This window comes from Ambystoma mexicanum, chromosome 1q (genome assembly GCF_040938575.1).
Source record: "Ambystoma mexicanum isolate Mex_15411 chromosome 1q, UKY_AmexF1_1, whole genome shotgun sequence".
Lineage (NCBI taxonomy): Eukaryota > Metazoa > Chordata > Amphibia > Caudata > Ambystomatidae > Ambystoma > Ambystoma mexicanum.
The window spans coordinates 491,297,725-491,313,940 of record NC_090922.1 but is presented as its reverse complement, the minus strand read 5'-3'; positions in this window follow the sequence as shown (position 1 = coordinate 491,313,940).

Here is a 16,216-nt window from a genome sequence, read left to right as displayed (position 1 = left end):
TGGGTACACAGGCAGTACCATGACAGATCACATCAAAGTCCCATAAACTGCAATGCCCCAAATTGACCAGCCATAGATCCAAATGCATGTGTCACCTCCTGATGTGGAGGAAGCACACAACATGGGAACCGCATCATCTGCACCCTTACCATCCAAGCACGTCTCAGCCACAAGTGACATTGCATGTGCACGATTTGCACAACAGTACAACAATACACAATGCAAATACAAGCGCATGTCCAATCAACAGATGTCACACCTCACACATGGGGAGTATTGTCCAGGGCCTGCATGCCACTGTCGATGAAATGAACTGCTGCGAACATAAGGGTGTCACTATAAACATGCAGGCACATGCACAACACACATGCACCATAGAGCACTGCACCACATGCATACTCACCAACAGACTACAGATGTTGGGCCTCATCACGAGTTGGGAGGTAGCCTTTAAATGCAGCGGTAACACTATTACCGCCGTATTTAAGGGTCCACACAAAAATGCGGATTTTTGGCACAATTACCACGCGGTAATACCGCCGGTGGTATTTGCACTGAAAATTCCACATTGGGTCCAATAGACCCAATGGGGAATGGGGAATACCCATTACCGCCCAACCCTTGATCCAGCGGTAATAGTGCTGGACAGGTGGGCGGTAACGCAAATACAGTTGGGTGGTATCCCAGTCGGGATACCGCCCAACTCGTGATGAGCCTTGTTGTATCCAATTGCAGGCCTGGGTATGCATCTTCGGGTAGAACCTCATCAGGACCCACATGTTGTTACAGGAGAACCTGCACCTGCCCGCACAGTGCACCTCCACCGTTGCCCCAGCCTTGAGGGCGTGCAGGGCCTTGGTGTGGGTCCTGGATATGAGGTTCTGCCAGCGCTTATGTACAGACTTGATGCAGAAGACTGCCACCCCCTCCATGTTGGTGGCAACCATTATGTCTCCCGAGATATGCTTACTTCCTTCCTTGCTTTGCTGGGTCGAAGAGGGCATCATAATTCTCCAGGACCTTATCCACCACAATGCCAACTTCCTTGGAGCTGAAGTTCACAGCCCTCTGCCTTGCTGCTGTGGGGTTGCTGCTCTGGTCGGAGGAGGATGGTACAGACATGGCAACACCCGAGGCAGGTGTGGGGGGGGCAAGGTGGTCCTGGGGATGGGCTGTGGAGCAGCAGTGGTGGAATGGAAAGGTGTGAGTCCGCCACAGCAGCTGAGGTGGTCACATGGCCAGAGACAGGAGCACAGGAGCACAGGTAATGGCTGGACAGCAGGCACTCCCAACACAGTATGCAGGTGGGCAGCAGGCACTCACACTAGACAGGCAGCAGCAGATGGCAATGTGGGAGGCAGCACAGGGCAGGAGAAGGCAGTAAAGTGGTAGGGAGGCAGGAAAGTGGGTCTTCCATCTGTAGATCGAAAAAACAGCCAAAAAACAGAGTGAAGGCCCATTAGTGCATAAGTTATGTGAAACGCGCTGCACGCAGTATGCCGACGTGGCCTACTGCATTGACAGGGATACTTAAGGATGTGGATTTGCAACACTGGTTGTGCGTGCAAAGAAACGAAGATGGAGGAGTGTCGTTTACATGTATTTGGGGGTGCCATGCAATCTGTTTCCTTCAGGTACCACATACCGTATATTTTTTGGGGGGGTTTGCCTCTGTGCATAAGCGCATATTTCTTTTCCCATGTATGCAGTTTTTGTGTCTGGGGGTCTCACTGTGGATCACATAGTGCTTTTTTCTTTTTCCGATACTTTCTGGGTATCGCATCTGCAATTTTTGTGTTTGTTGGTGCCACTGCGTATCACGTAACGCCTTTTTCTTTTTTGGAAGCTTTCCGGGTATTGCTTATGCAATTGTTGTATTTGTGGGTGCCACTGCATATCGTGTACCATATTTTCTGATTTTGTGGTACATTTGAGCCTTGCAGTACCACACATCTATGTCACACATCACGTAGACTGTTCCCTTTCTGATATTTCCCTATCAGTGTGCCTTCCATTCATCCCTTACACCTGTAACATGAGTGGAAAGGCCCCAAGACGAAAGGGGGCAGAAAGGATCGGGGATGTGGTGAGGACACATCTGCCCCAACCCAGGGGGTCGGGGACGTGGTGTGGAGACATCTGCCCTAACCCCAGGAGGACATGGCAGCCCCCAGTCTTAACACGGCACAAGACACTGGCCTACAGAGGAAGAAGAACTTCTCTGATGAGGAGCTCCAGATCCTCATTGACTACGTGGCTGATCGACATCACCACCACCATCATATTGCGCCTTGAAACACTTGTGTATAGGCGCGTTATAAATGCCATATCATATCATGTGCCTGTAGGCGGGGAGCACCCATACACCCGCACAACGTATGATGTATTGTCAGCGTGAAAAGGACCAGGGGTGGAGATGAGCATTGCTGAACAGGTTCAGAAGCACTGGAATGATCTCACCCATCGCACCAAGCACAATCTCAGTGTCAACCTGGCCTCTGCACTGGCAAATGGAGGGGGGGCACCAGAGGCGAAGCAGCTGACACTGCATTAACAGGCCCCAAGCCAATTCATCCTCCTTGAGCAGGTACAAGGTGTGGGAGGCCTGGAGAATTATGAGGACACATCTGGTGAGTGGTGGTCATTGAGCATTGTATGTTTTTCCAGTCATGGATGACCCACCTCATTTGTGTAGTTGCACATCTGGCTGCAGTTGTATGACATCCCAGGGTAATACACGTTTTGTGACATTCAGATTCATGTCACATGGCCATCATACTGGCAGTACCTCATGTTGCGGACGTGTGGCACATATTTGTGTGACAGTACACATCACCCACAGGGTACTGCCCTGGTACACGGGCACCATGAGACACCTAGATGTACTGTTGTGTGCTTCATTCTTGTGGCATGTCACACTGCACTGCTAGACAGGTGTTGGGTTGTCATGCAGAGGTTAGCATCCTTGCAACATGAAAATCACATGGCTGTAGACAGCACATGTGGAAGCTTGTGTGCATCATGAATGGGAATGTGTGTGCCCCGCTTCATTACATTCTATGCATGTGTATGGTAGTTGTTCAAACATGTCAAGCAACTTAAATTTTAAGGCACCTGCCTGGCATCAAAGGCATGTACGTGTCCGTCAGTTGATGCTTGACAGGCACATGCCTTGTCACTTCCATCATTGTGCTATGCAGTTGCACAGACATTGGTCTGGCTGTGAACTAGATACATCCACACCTCCCCACACCTGTGTCATCTGTCTGACAAGGTCAGACATGACAGCTACATTACACACCCAGATGTGGCATGATGGCTTTGGTGCAACATATGTAATGTGATAGGTATCTGAGGCAGTGCTGGTTCAAAATCTGAGCATGCACAGCGATCACTTTTTGACCTAGCATTGTGGAATGATGTGCATATACCGGGACTGCATTGCAAACGAGAACACCGATGCAGGAGGCATTGCTGCAGGGATTGACTGTTGCACATACATACCACTCATGGACCCTGTATGACCTTCATCACCATTTCCAAATACTGTGTCTCTGGATATGTTCTATGTGCTCCCCATTTGCACATACACAGCCTCCCCACCAGCATGGTTGGAGCGGGAGCAACAGGGCAGGGCCATGCCACTGTAATGCACATGACACACAGCTCTAAAGCAAGCCTCGCTACCTGCCTAACCCTCATCCGCTCTCATGCTTTACTGGCCATCTGCTATACAGGCATGGTGTACTGCTAGTAATCTCTGCCTCAATGCCAGTGACACAATCATTGGGACACCTGCTCCCTCTTAACATCTCACACTCTGACCACAATGCATGGGCCCACTCCCCTCACCCTCTTGTGGGTCAATCGACCTTGTTCTCATCTTCGAATCCTGAACCTACTCAGAGGCATTTTCCCTTTCCTCACCTTCCCCCAGGACCTCAATGTCTCAAGTTATCTGTCCCAATCCTGATTTGTGCGTCATGTGTTGACTGTGGTGGTGTCTGTGGATATGGGTAGCTGACTGTTGCATGTGAGTACTTTTCCCTGGTATGTGTGGTGACATGACAGTTGCATGGCCCATCATTGTGCGTTTATGGCACTTTTTTATGCCAATGTATCCACTGATGGCACGGATATGACCGGGAGAGTGGGGGGGGGGGGCACTAGTCAGAAAATACCATGCATCCATTGCTTACAGCTCACAGTGTGTGAATGCACAATATCTGATGCCTGCGTGTCCTCCCTTTTGTTGTTTGAGTGCACTTAGATGCAAATGTGCATTTCTGTTGCGTTGCACATGACTCAATGGCCCTCATTACGACCCTGGCGGAAAGCAACTGACCTGACCGCCATAGTGTAAATAGCGTTTCCGCCATGGCACGACAGAGTAAAGTGCGGCTAATTCTGACCCATCGGGCACGAGCAGTACACCTTGGCGGAAGTGCAAAGTCCGCGATGGCGGAAATGTCCCCAAAACGCCCCTCACCGCCGTCGTACGGCGACCTAGGTGCAATTCCGCCACCGGACATAGCGGTCACTGTAAAGAGCGGCAATCGGAAAATACGGTGACCGTAAATATACGGAAACGGAAGCAAAAACATGGTCCCGGAACGGGAAACAGCACGCCGTACACCTATAAAATCAGAACATTCACACAACCATTGAAAATACTACCCTGAGAGACATCCCAACCCGTCATCCACCCTAGTGAAACCAAAACAATGGGAAAAGTAGCGAAAAAAGCGTGCGACCGCAAGCGGCAGGTCCACTTCTCACGTGAGGAACTCACGGTGCTCACAGAGACCCTCCAGGAGAATGCTGCCGTCGTCTTCTCGACGCAAATGACCAGGACGGCACTTGCGAACAAGAAGGCCATATGGGCCCTGGTGGCACAGCGGGTAAGTGCGGTGGGGACCGCACCCCGCAACCCACAGCAATGCAGAAAGCGATGGGACGACTTGCGGATACGCGTACAGAGCATACTATCCGCCAACCGTAACATTGCCACAGCTACCGGGGGAGGATCGGAATCACCCATCAAGCTGACCCCCTGGGAAGAAATCTGTGCCTCCACCATTGGAATGGAGACCATAGAGGGAGTCGGAGGGATGGAGAAAGGAGTGCAGACATCCGAAGAATCAGGTAGGTGGCCCAAATAAAACTATGCGAAAACCACAATGTCCAATCATGTGAAGTACCAGGTGTCCACATAGTGCAACAGAAACACATGTCCAGGAGAACGTCCACTTACATTGGCCTGATAGCGGACATTAAAAGTCAAATTAAATAAATAAATAATTAAAATTCCTAAAAACACCCTCTAAACGTGCAGCAGGCACCCCCTAACTGCAGGCTGCAATACAACTGCACCCTCAATCCACACAAAAAAGAAACCACCTCCAAGGCCCTGACCCAAATCACCCTCAGGTACCACCCCAATGCATGTGATACAATGCCATTCCAATTTCCACAGACCCATTAATAACGCTCGCCCTCCTTTACTCCACCACAGGGTCCGATTCAAACGACGAGCTTCAGGACACCCCTACCAGCACACCTGCAAAGAGGGCCAAGACCAACGGCCAAAGACCCTCCACCTCAGCTGCACGCATCAAGACACAGCAGCAGCACAAATCAAGTGGCAGCACACAGGAGGGGACTTCAACAGGCACCCCAGCAGCCAGCATGGCCACAACACCACCACCACCACAGGCCCCCCAATGGATGCCACAGAAGGCACTGCTTCTGGTGGCAGCAGCACCATAGGTGACACTGCATTAATGGCAGCATGCTCCGACACAGAAAACGGTGATGTCGATGTACGATCCATCCATGACCTGTCTCAATCCCCCTGTTTGTTTCATCCCGTACAACATGAGGATACCACGCAGGGGCACTCACAAGACGACGACTGGCCATCCCCCACAAGCCCTGTGTCAAGGCAACATGAGGTGATCAGCCCCTCTGTGACACCACCGCAAATGTCCATGGCCCAGCAGAGGCAACAGTCCCTCGACCAGGTGATCGTGCAACAGCAGCAACTGGCCACGCTCCTCAAGGACCTTGCTGATGAATGTGGGGGTACCAAGGCAGCCATAGAAACATGTACAGAGACACTAAGGGCAGAAATGGAGAGAAGCACCGAGAGCCTGAGAGTACAAATGGAGAGAAGCACCGAGAGCCTGAGAGTACAAATGGAGAGAAGCACCGAGAGCCTGAGGGGGGAACTGCATGCGACGTCCAAAGACGTATGTGCTGAACTTGCCGCTGTGCGCCGTGTGCTCACTGAGCTCTCACAAACCCTTAGGGACATGCATGGACGTGAGCAGGCAGAGACATCATCCGTTGCAAGTTCCGTCCAGGGCAGCCCCCAACGTAGATCTGGGAGGAACCTGCGCTCCACAGGCAGGGGTGCCCCTGATACCCGGAGAGGGGGCTTGCAATAGCGTCTGCCCACTGACAATGAGCATCCTTGGACACTGCTGTTCGGGGGGAAAAAGGAGGGTGGAGGGGGTGTGTTGGGCTCAGTTGGGTGGCGGGTCGATGGGGTGTGTAACACAATTTCACATATGCTATAAACATTTCACAATCATCCAATGAGATGTGTGGACATTGATCTTTGTGTACGAGGCCATCAAAGGCGTACAGTCCATATTGTGCATGTTCCAGACACACACAGTGCCACAACTCCCGTGTCCATGTATCAACCACCAGGCGTGAGTGCTAGAAGCATGAATCTATGATAATCTGACGAATTTCACGGCCCTCCTGTGCCTCGCGGACTCCTTGAGGTTCTGCCACATCCCCACCCACATCATGACCATATTCTGGTGCTTGCAGTTCTGCGTCAGGGGGCATGGGCACATTTCTACGTATGCACATGTTGTGTAGCATGACACATGCCATGACCATCTTAGCAACCTTCTCATGGCGGTACAGGAGTGCCCCGCCAGACCTGCTGAGGCAGCGGAAACGACCCTTCAGTAGGCCGAATGCCTGTTCTATGACTACACGGGTACGTGAGTGGGCATGGTTGTAGTCCTCCTCATGCTGGTCCTGTGGGTTCCGGAGTGGTGTATGGAGCCATCTCTTCAGTGGATACCCGGCATCACCTGTATGTGGACAATAAAGGATGTTTGAGGAATGACATTGCTACGTAAGCACCCCCCCCCTTCCTGGCAGGTCATTGCCGCATCACATACCCCACATCATCATGCATGAAATGAGACTCACCGAGTAGCCAGGATCTGTTCCCTGCATGTCGCTCCATGTAGCGTGGTATTGTAGAGTTCCGTAAGACCATGGAATCATGGGTTGATCCAGGAAATCGGGCACAACAATGTGTAATGATCCTGTTTGAGTCACACACCATTTGTACATTAAGAGAATGATATTGTTTTCGGTTGCGGTACTGGGCCTCCATGGCATGTGGGACAACCAATTCCACATGGGTGCAGTCGATGGCACCAATGCAACCCGGTATGCCGGCAAGTGCATGGAATCCCACTTTAGTGTTCGTAATTTCCTGCTCCGAGCGTGGTAGAGAGATGTAGTCGTCTGCGTGCTTCAGGAGGGCATTGAGCACTTGCAATAGTGTCCGTGACAACAGTGGCTGTGAAATGCCATGCAACTGTCCGACTGTGTGCTGGTAGGTGCCTGTGGCCAGGAAGTGGAGTACAGATACCACCTTCAGTAGGGGTGGGATGGCGGTTGGGCTATCTATCATGCTGACAAGGTCAGCGTGTGTCATGTCCACAATGGCGGTTATGGTGTCCCGGTCCAAATGGTAGAGGGTGTGGATCTGCTCATCAGTGAGGTTGAACGGATGTGCTCGGAGGCGTGGGATTGCGGGCTGCCTGCGTGGTGGTAGTGGCTGTGCTGGTGGGCCTTGCTGGCCCTGCCTTGCCCTCCTCCTCCTCCTGCGTCTCCTCTGTGCGGCCGGTTGTTGTAGTAGTTGGTGTTCGTCTTCTTCTTGAAGTTGGAGTACTTGCAGTGCTATCAGGTCCCCCAGGGCCAACATCGCAAGTCCTGCCGGTAGCATTTTGGAGTGGGTGTGGTTGTGGGAGGGGGTTGGGTGTGCAATTTATGTGTTTCCAAGCTGTATAGCCTCCACCTGTGGTGATTCATTCCACCTGTGCAAGCTGCAATCCCCTTTGGGCGAGCACGTCCCGCACACAACGCTGCAAATCGACGCATGGCATCTTGCTATTACAATCATGTATTTCATCCCGATGGCAGTGAGATATTGCTTCATATGTTAATTCTGCTATGCTCCCATTGTTTCACATACTATCTTTGCAGTCGGGAACAAACTTGTGAAGGGTCCGTGGAATGTAGTACTCGATTAACGGTGGACCCTCATGCAGCGCTGTACCGCGGTTCACCGACGGGCGGGGCGTCCCATTTGTGAGTGTAGCCAGTTGCCATTTTCACACACTGCCGCACTAAATGGATGGATTTGTGATTTCAAGCGGTCACAGATGCCTTTTCGACGTGATGTTGCAAATGAGGAATTCGAAGGACAGCGCTTTCGGTTTCCAGCTAGCGGCGAGGAGACGCCCACAGGTCTGACTGCAGATAGAAAGTTCTATTGTTTAATGTCCTTGGGACAGGGGCCATGCCGAGAATGCAATGATTGATATGAATAGTATGGGATGCGCAATAGCGTAGTGGAGGATAAGGCAGGACGTTCCCAAATACATGTTACTTCACAACACTAGAATTCCGGCCTGCAGCACAGTGGATTTTGCAGACTGCATTAAGCACAGATTCAATGGAAATTTCTAATGTTATGTGAGTAAATAATCAGGCGTTTTTATACCGGGATGAGGGAATGATGTATGGATGCATGGACAGATGATTTAATAGAGAGTCTGCCATGTACATGGCTTTTTGGAATCTATCAACTTCCTCTGCGCTATGTGATGCAGGGCTGCCATAGTGGGACCATCGTCTATCTGCCCTTGTTGAACCCTCCCTGTCTCGACGCGCCTTCAAACACTTGTGTCTATGCACGTTACTAATCCCATCTAATGGATTCTGTTTTAACAGACGCATGCACACAAACACTCGTTTGTAATAGTGTTTTCACCTCGATTTATATAGTTATGATTCGCAAGTGATTATTGGGTGCGAATAATCCTTTTGAGTGGGCTAGCATGCATATGGCTGTGGATTTAGTGTGATCTTTGAAGTGAGTAATTCAAATGGAGTTCAGATGCCCATACTATTCTTTTTCGTTTCATTTGGGTGACAGGTATCTCCTCCCCTTTTGCCGCTGCCATCTGTATGCCACTCCTGCAGATGGCTTTTACTCCCGACACCTGCTGCTTCGTGTTAATCAGTGGAGCACCATTACGATCTTATGGGACGATCGCCAATGGCCCACATGCCTTTACGCAGTACTAGTGGCTAGGAGCAACATTTCGAGCTTTCAGCTGGACTAGTGCCTACCTAATGGGACAGCCCTGCGGTTCTAGGCGCTTCCATGTTGCCTTTTTGAACGTGGATGTAGCCCCTGTGTACCATGGAGGAACAGGGCGTCACACAAGAAGAAGCTGGTCATTTATTGCGGATGCAGCCCACAATTATGAGATTGATTTGGAGTTCATGACCTAATAGCTGTATGGCCCGGGTGATTTTGTTGTGCATTAAATTTTGATTATGATATTGACCTTGTAGCGTTATTCTTTGCAAGTAATGTAGCATATTCCTATTTGTGGAGCGATGTATTGTGAGGAGATCTGCTTTGGGTTCGGCCTTCTGAGCATAGTCGCGTGGTACTGTACTGGGCGTGTTTGCCTACGAAGGCCAGTAAGGTCAGGGATAGGGGCTGCCATTATGACTGTTTTAATTATGTCATGCTCATGGGAGGGGGATTGGCTTTTGTGTAACAGATGCCGGTCAGCCAGGTGGATTGGTGGAATGATGTGATTTTCAGAATATGGCTGGTCACAGGTGCCTGTGTTTGCGTGCGTTTCTTGGAGGGAGACTGAGGTCATGTCCATTGGAATGGCTTCTGTATTCGTGCCATCTGTGCCCTGCTGCTCCCATTGGCCCCTCTTGAGATGTGCCTGGCTGCTCAGTCACTCTGCCAACTTGTGTGGTACATGCTTATGCTGCTGGTTGGTTTGTTTACTGGCAGGAGTACAGGGCTGGTGCAGTCTCACTCAGGATACTGCTTTGTATGTTGCCTTGCACTGGTGTCAAGCGATGGGGGGCCTGTTTTTGTTTGTCTCAGTTTTCAGTTCATGTTGCTGTACTTGGAGCTTCACATGCCTGTGCTGCATCAGTACGGCAATGGTGCCATGGCTAATATGGATGGCCACTCACAAGGCACTTGGAGCCCCTACATTCATTTGTTCGTTGGCATGCATGGGTGACTTGTACATTTCACTGGTTGCATTGTTTGACTTCATTGCACCTACGAGGAGTTGTGCAATGTGGCCAGGGAGTGGTGTACAGGCACTCAGTAAGGCCTTTTACGGTTGGTTTGCGATGCCATACTTATCACCATGGCGGAATGGTACTTTCCGCCATGCTTGATGGCGTTAGGTACATGTCCGCTAGGGTCAGAATTCCTGTACCGTTGCGCCATGGTGGTAATTACGGTTTCGCAGTGCGCGCGTGCGCGTACTTGGTGCAGTTAGCGTTGGCGTTCACTACGGTGTCGCTAATGGCATCGTACTTTACGGTGACGGGTCATAATCGCAACGGGCGGTATTCGATGGCGGTATTGCATTTCCGCCATCGTTTTTCGATTTCCGCCAGGGTCGTAATGAGGGCCAATATGTGTTTCTCTGTCCATGTCCATGCAGGAGCAGGAAAGTGAGCAACAAGGCTGAGCTAAGCCACTGGTTTTTCTTCGAGATGGAGAAAGAGGGTGGATAACAGTGTTGCAGGAAGTTTCCAGGTGAAGTTTCGGTAAACCAATTGCGATTTGTGACTTGTGGTCAAGGCAGGCTGAAGATATGTTAGGGCTATAGAAGTCCCATTTCAACAGGAGCACAGCAGTCCAAAGCAAGGAGGTAACAAAAGCCCCACTAACCCAACCCTAAAACCTCAAGTTCCACATACACCACTTAAGCACGAAACAAACACAACCTCTTCTCTGCACAGCAATTTGCATGCACTTCACTACATTGCAACAACATAGCAAACCACACATAGTCCCACACAACAGCACATGAGAGTCTACCGAGCCATAAATCACACCCAAGCTCAGCACACTGTGCAAACCACACTGAAGCTGTCAACAGCACATTACAACTCTCATGCTACCTTTTCCCGCTATGCCCTACTAACCCAGCCCACACACTTTTCTTTCAGATCCGCCAGAGCACCAGGGGACCACTCCTGTGGTGATAGTGCATGGTAAAATGATCTTTGACATTAACATTAACATGTGCAGGTGAGGATGCACCAGATGCAGAGGAGGAGGAGAAGAACAGTTAGTGGTACGTCGCCATGAGAACCCACTCATGCTTCAGACCATCATCAGTCATGCTGCGGACTCTTCGGATTCTTCTGACTCTTCTGCCTCTCGGACTCAGCGGGCTTTGATGCTGAACCAGATGTATATGCCTCAAAGAGGGCAAAGGTGAGTGTCCCACTGGGTGGATCAGATGGTTTTCCATGAGTCTGTGGTGGTGCAGCTGGCTTCACAAGGCCAGTCAGTGGTGGGCCCCCCATCTACAGTGGTTACGGCTGCAAGGCCACCTCCACATGAATTTGGATCAGGTCCTGGGGCGGATGTCTAAGGGAGGGTTGCAGACCTGCAGCCAACGACAGGGGCACCACAGCAACGGGCATGGTACCCCCACCTCCCTCCGGTCCCCCGTAATTGCATACATCTGTCCTCTGTAGGAGTCTATCTTGATACATTATGTTTCACCATCACCGTCTTATTGGCCAATGCTTGGATTTGACTTTTTATGACCTCATTGACTCATGGTGCTTCACCATTTCTCAACTGTCATGCTGAACTTCCCCTGCATCTTGTACTCATGGTGGCCCTGAATCTTGCTGTGCCCATTTCATCTTGAATCCTTGCCTGTACTTGCTGTTCTCTTGGAATCTTTTGTGTTATTACTGACTTCTGAAACTGTATTCGCTCTCCCCCCTTGCTTCTCATCTCCTTTCTCACTGTTTCTACTCTCTGTTCTCTCCTCCTCTCCCTTTTCTCCATTCTCCCTCTCTACTCCTCTCCACCTTTTTTTCTATGCACTTACTCTATCAGAATTGTCCATGGGCCTACTATGATAGCAACCTTGTTTTGTCTCCTCCCCCACCCCTTACTTGTTTTTACTTGTGTACTTGTTTTTACTCCCACCCCACTCCTCCAGCACTACCTGAAATGTCGTCAGGCCTAGTGCGATAGTCGCTTGTTTTGTTCCTCTCCCTCCTTTCTGCTCCCTTTCTCCCTCACCTTTTGTTACTCTCCAGGTCTAGCAGAAATGCTGTCAAGCCTAGTACGGTAGTCGCCTGTCTGTTTCCCTTTTCCTTTCCCCTCCCTTCCTTATCTGTGTCTTATCTCTTGCAATATCTGAAATGTCGCCAGGCCGAGTACAATAGTTATTTCACATTCTTATTGTTCATGGCCGTTTATTAATGTAATTGTATTTTCCCTTGTTCCCTCCCATGCCTTGAAGCACTTTGAAACACATTGTGTATAGGCGATATATAAACAAACTATCATATCATATCATATCATCAGGCAGCCGTGGGCCCTGCACACATGGTGGGACGTGTGCAGGTTGGGGAGACAGTGTGGGAGCATTAGATGTTGCATGCCACCATCAGACATGCCAATTTATTGGACAACATTTTAGAGGGCATGGTTTAGATGGGCAAGGCCTACACCCCAGCAGCGGACCGGGGAGATCAACAGCTGCAGGTCATGCTGCTCCCACAGACTGCACATGGAGGTCAACATCAAGGGCCGACGGGCTGATCTGAGGTGTCTGCAGGAGCCCCTGAATGCAGATGCTCAGGCACACAGAGAGGCCCTGAGGCTTGAGATGCAGGCCATGAGGACGGCAATCCATGATGAACTCGCAGCCACAAGGACACTGATCAATGAGGAGATGGATGCCTTCAGGCAGACACTCTCAGAGCAACTCAATTAATCACGGGTGAGTGAGCATACAGACTCTGCAGCGATTCGTTAGGACCTGCATGGAACACTCACCTCTCAACCGTGTCATGGCTGGCCGTGGCCAGTGAAGACCAAGCCTTTAAACTGGGTCGTAGGGCTCCAACACCACAACCACCTGCAGATCAACCGCAGGATGGGGGTCCCAGCACAGGCCAGCCTCCTGGTGCACTTTTGCCGTGAGGTGCATGAGCCCATGGAGGGGATTTGTATAGTTAAGATTTTCACTCATGTGGATATTGGCATGCACTCTCCCCTTGCCCCTCCAGGGTGGACCCCTCCCCTCCCCAGTACAGGATGGTGTTGTATCCTAGCATAACATCTGTGTGCTGTGAGTCTATGTGATTGAGCTGTGGAGCTTGGAGTGTTGGTGCGAGGCCTGGAATGGGGTGAGTGTAAAGGTTCCAGGAAAGGAAGGTTAAGGGACTGGCAGGGAGAGAGCCAAGGGAAGCAGAAGCACATCACCTGATCTCCTATCTCATGTTCCCACTGTAACTGGAACAATAAAGAAGACCTTACCTTTTTGATAACGCTGGGTTTGGTGTGGTTCCTGAGTATCCTGCCTGTGTCTTAATCACACCAAGATACATAATTTGGCGACGAGGAGTTAAAGAACCTGAAGGAAGGTGGGAGACTGATGTGTGGTGGAGACGGAGATCCAAATTAAAGGAGAAGTGAGGCCTCAGAGGTGATGTCGGACCAGGTGAAAAGCAGGGTCCATGAGATGGAGACAGAGGCCATAGCATGTGGAGACCAGAATGTCCATGCTATTTGAAAGACTGGAGAAGTCTGGGGTGGTATAAATCTTGCAGGGCACGAGAATGAATATGGAACTGATTATCCTTGCAGGCAGCCAGAAGGAGTGTATACGTGCTACTGGAACTGGCCTGCAAATGAGAATGAGGTCAGCAGCATATGCCGTGAGCGCAGGATGGCGGTGGAAATTGGCCATAATTCAAAGGTACTGTGGGGAAATGTGCAAGATAAATGATGGGCAGGCAAATTTTTGGGCCGTTAAGTGGGTGCCTGGGGGATGTGGGTGGCGCGCGCCCAATTGAATCCCCCCCCCCCTGCGTTCCAGCCATTGCCATTGGGCTGGAAAGCACTGCAGATGCCGGCACCATGATCCTTCTCTCCGTGTTCGGGGATGGACAATAGAGGAAAGGCCCTTTGAACATGCGCACGCTGGCATGTTGCGTGATGACGTTTGCGGAACTATCAGGCACTTGAATACACAGAAGGAACGGTGACCATGCCCCCGTCCTTCGTGGTCGCAGTTCGTTTATTTTCATGCCAGCGACCCAGTTATGGACACGAACGTGATGCCGGATGCAGCACCTGCTGCGAGTAGGAGCATTCATGGAGGTTTGAAGTATTTTCGAATACGGCATACATTGAAGCAAGAAGTGGCATCAAGGCAAATGTTTTTTTTTTCCCCTGTGTTTTGGTTCAAGCGGTCTGACTATGAGGGACATGGCAGCACAGAGTAGAGGTGCTTTTGTTTTAATGCCAGCTTTATGGAGGTTGATGAGAGAATTATTATTTTGAAATTGACGTTATGTAAGCTTTTAAAGTGATTGACAGGGCAGTAAACACTTTCACACAACGACCATGAAAGGATTTTGGCTGCATGATTTCAAGAAAAGTGTGTTTTTTTAAAAAAAGACGATGACTAGTTTATGGGGACTAAAGAGGTCAAAACTGAGAATGGAATTAATGTGTGTTGGAGCACTGTTGTCGCATGAATGCGGCGAATGGAGCTTTGCGATTTGTGAGGTTACAGGATGTTGCTGAATGGGAAGAGAGTCAAAATACAGATAGTCTTTTGTTAAAAATACATGCACAACGTTTATTATTCATCCTGTACGGCATACATATGGGGAATGTTGATGAATATGCGCAAGGTTTGAAATGGTTTACAAGATTTCTTAGATGAGGTTTTAAATGAGGTTTTAATGGGACAATGATGCTCTGATTTTCTTAAATGATGTTAATGTCCACAGAATTTATAATGCAATTACAGGAAACATTTTATTTTTTATTGAGGATTACACAAATAAGGTATTGTTTCAAAACGAAATTGCTATGTCTAAGGTGACACACTTCCAGAATGGTGCCTGATCAACACCATGTCTGTTAGTGTTAATCATCCCTTTAGTATCTGTTAGTGGGCATATATTTGTGTGCATGTGTGATGTTTTAATACAATGTAGTGGATTTGCATGTGAGTTCAGGTTGCATTGATAATATGCACTTGGACGTGAGAGTGCATTGAGAGTATGCAATTGAGGTATGTTGTGACATACGTGGTAAGTGTAAGCATGTGAGAGGTAACACGTTTGAAGTGAGTAAGATTGCATTGGGTGTATGCAATTGTGAGTACGTACGTTAGGTCGAGAAAGCGGGTGAGAGGTAGCACGCATGTAGTAGAGGGTTAGGATTGCATGTTGGCCAGGTGTGATGCCTTGTGAAAACCCTAGAGTGACCGGTGATTGGAGGATGAACGCAACAGATGAGTTGTGTATTGTGGAGGATCTTAGGATAGAAAGATCCTATAGTAGGACACTATAGTAGGAGACTAATGAGGTGTAAGAGTACACGTGAAGTTGTAGGAGTAGGCTCTACACAATTTTGGTAGTATGCAGTTAGTGTTTCCGCATTTGTCTCCAGTAGGAGGTTATAGTGTCGGTTTAGGAGTGATGAGTTAGACTCCTAAAGTCTGTGGTGCCAAGTAGTGCAGTTATTGTAGGATATTTGTTCCTGAGAATGCCTAGTTGGACTGTGGTTACTTTGAGTTGGGCACACAGACAGTTTGAGTTGAGTTTTGGGTGTCTTTGGGGACACAATGTATTGAACAGTTTTATCTAGAACTGTTGATGGCATGGTTGATGAGTTGTACATTTATCATACAATTTTATCATCGGAGAAGCACTACATTTTCCATCTTGTTGTGCTTGCACTGAGTTTTTTGTTGTTGTAGCGGGTGCCACATTTCTACATCTTGTTGGTGCTTGGGCAGAAGGTTAGTTTTGCACGGTAGTGGCTGTGCACTTTTTACGC